This window comes from Branchiostoma floridae, chromosome 6, assembly GCF_000003815.2.
Source record: "Branchiostoma floridae strain S238N-H82 chromosome 6, Bfl_VNyyK, whole genome shotgun sequence".
Lineage (NCBI taxonomy): Eukaryota > Metazoa > Chordata > Leptocardii > Amphioxiformes > Branchiostomatidae > Branchiostoma > Branchiostoma floridae.
Window position 1 is genome coordinate 21544228 of NC_049984.1, and position 2576 is coordinate 21546803.

Genomic DNA, 2576 nt, shown 5'->3' on the forward strand with positions numbered 1-2576 from the left:
TTACTTTCTGTATGCTCATGCAGGTTTTTGTTTTCTGCAATTACTAACAGGAAAGGAGGGAACAACAGAGGATGAATAAAGGTTCTCTTCTTCGCAAGCTCCGAAGAAAACTCACTTCCTGTCTATGTACACAACAACACGGGAATGGTAGTTGCCACCGTCAGCACACGGCTGGCATTTATTGCCCTCTCTGATAAAACAACATAACGAATAACAGTCTTACATAGTGGAAGGGACTGAATTTGTCCATAACGAGTAAGTGTCTCAGTGTACAAAAAGTTGGAACGGGAACTAAGGTTCAATATCGTACATTAAGATAGGGTACAACAACAAGCATTAGGCTACAACAACCACGCGAAGCAGTAACACATTGTAGAAGGAACAGAAGGTTGGGTTCAGAATATCGTGTAGTAACAAGGTACAACAATGAAGGTAGGCTACAAACAACGTAATGCGAAGCAGTTTGCCACGAAGGAGGTACAGAAGGTGTCTATACGAGTAAGGTCTTAGTGTACAAGGTAAAAAACTTGAACGGAACTAAGGTTCAGAAGATCTTGGAGTCATGAGTTACATGTACGTCAACGGTAAGCGGTAGGGTGCAAGTACAAGTTAAGCAGGTGAACTACAAGATAACATACCCGCGCGGTAACCTGTAAACGTACTGGGACTAGCTCGACGGAACTAGGTACAGGGTAAGAGAGGAATAATGCCAGGGGCTAACGCGAACTACAACAACAATGTAACTAACGTAGGTAAGGCAACTGATAATCAAGAATTAACAGCCGATAACGATGGGAGGGTGGGTGGTAAATTTGCAGCCCGTACGCTAGGAGACGGAGCTGCGAACGAGCTGGGATGGTGATGGGGAATGGGAGGAGAGAGCGAGGGGATGGGATCAATTAGTGAGGGGGGTAGGGGGTAGCTCACGTGTACTCCGACAGGAAGTGGGACTACATAGCGGCAGTTAATTGTGCCGTCTTTCTTCCTGACGGAATTATTGAACCCCCTCCCAACCACGCCCCCGTTCTCCGTGTAATTCCGCGGTGTGTTACGATTACGATATTACGTTTTTAGCACTACAAGAGAGACAAAAAAAAAGATACCGAAAACAAGTGGCAAAGGTAAGCTTTACCAGCAACATGTAACTGGAGAAAACGAAGTGTTGATCATTTGTCAAATTAGTATCGCTTGCAAACTCGCAGTAAACTTGGCGGTATTATGATAATAGATGTTATATGCCAAACCAATTTTTTTCATGAATGAAACAGATGGTTTTAGACAACCAAAAAATGACTGTTGAGTTGAATGAGTTGTCTGCTGAAATGGTTAAAAAGTCAACAATTTGATGACTGCTATATATGGGGTTCAGAATCTAATCTTTGATGAGTCTTCTCAGAGCTAGTTTTTATGATAGAGCTGATCTGCTGGCTCAAAAATAATTTTGATTGTTTTTGAGCCAGTGGTTGTACATGTGGTATAATCAGTAGCAAATTAAAGCATTTTGTTGTAAATTGTGTCTGGTGTATCTAATAGACTGATTCCTCTGTACGTGTTATTAGTTGTACATGTATAGCCAAGGTTTCCTGAACCAAGATGTCAGCTTTATCAAGAGGGAATTAAATATTCTTTCACTATTAAACTTCAAGGAGTGGGTCACTCAAAGCATCTGTCTTGAAGACTTAACAATATAATTGAAAGGTGCTAGTGTAGGGACGGTGGAAAACAAGTCCACAAATTGTGATATTTTGTTAGATGTTGTTAGTAGCTGTTTTGTTAAGTAATTTGGACCCAACTGTTTAGCACTGAAGCCCAAAAGTGATTAACATGAAGTCGAGCAGACAGTATGTAAAACAACCTTGTTCACAGTAAGACGTTCACTTTGACGACTAAGACAACAAAAGGTGTGACACCTTTATGCTATTGTTTGAAGCCTTTGGAGGCAGCTATTTAGCACTTATGTTGTATCAAGTTGAAAGGCCCTGTCATGCTGTGTATCTGTCTATTGTCTGTGTCTGTGATTCTGAATAAAAGAAGCCAGGAGTTGTTGTGTTAGGAACAGTCGGACAGAGGCTTGAGCCAGAGAAGGAGAACAGAGAGAGAGGGTCCCGACCAACAGCTCCCGTGCGTGTCTAACGGCATGACTGTGTCCTGTGTGTGCTTTCTTAGTCCTGTAGTTTAAACGTTCCTCGTGCAGCATTCAAAGAACCTGGGGCCACAACACCGGCCCCGCTTACACTAGCGCTTGTCGAAACATCGATTTCCGGACAATTCAATGTTCCCAGTTGAATGTTCCTTGCGACTGACCGTCAGGCCGGGTTTACATTTTCTGTGGAAACGTCATTTTTGGTAAAAATCGTCATTAAAAACAATTTCATTAAATGCTAATTTAGGGCAATTTCTGTCAAGGCCGATGCACAGAAAAGAGGACTTTTCCTACTAGTAAGATAATGACCTACACGGCAATAAAGGTCATCAATTTGTCTGTGTAATATAGAAAATTGAAAAAAAAATCGTTAGGATACATTTTCTGAAATCATCGATGGCAGGAAACCACCCCAAACCCGTATAGATCATAT

At 41.8% G+C, this 2576-nt stretch overlaps 1 long non-coding RNA gene across 1 annotated transcript in view; it reads left to right on the forward strand.

The window, feature by feature from the left end:
• The window catches only part of LOC118417934, a 15282-nt gene extending 13048 nt beyond the window's left edge, over positions 1-2234 (forward strand). Inside the window, exon 3 of the long non-coding RNA XR_004831412.1 lies at positions 2094-2234. This is a non-coding gene — a long non-coding RNA (uncharacterized LOC118417934). The remainder of the gene's footprint in view (positions 1-2093) is intronic.
• The last annotated feature ends 342 nt before the right edge of the window (positions 2235-2576 follow it).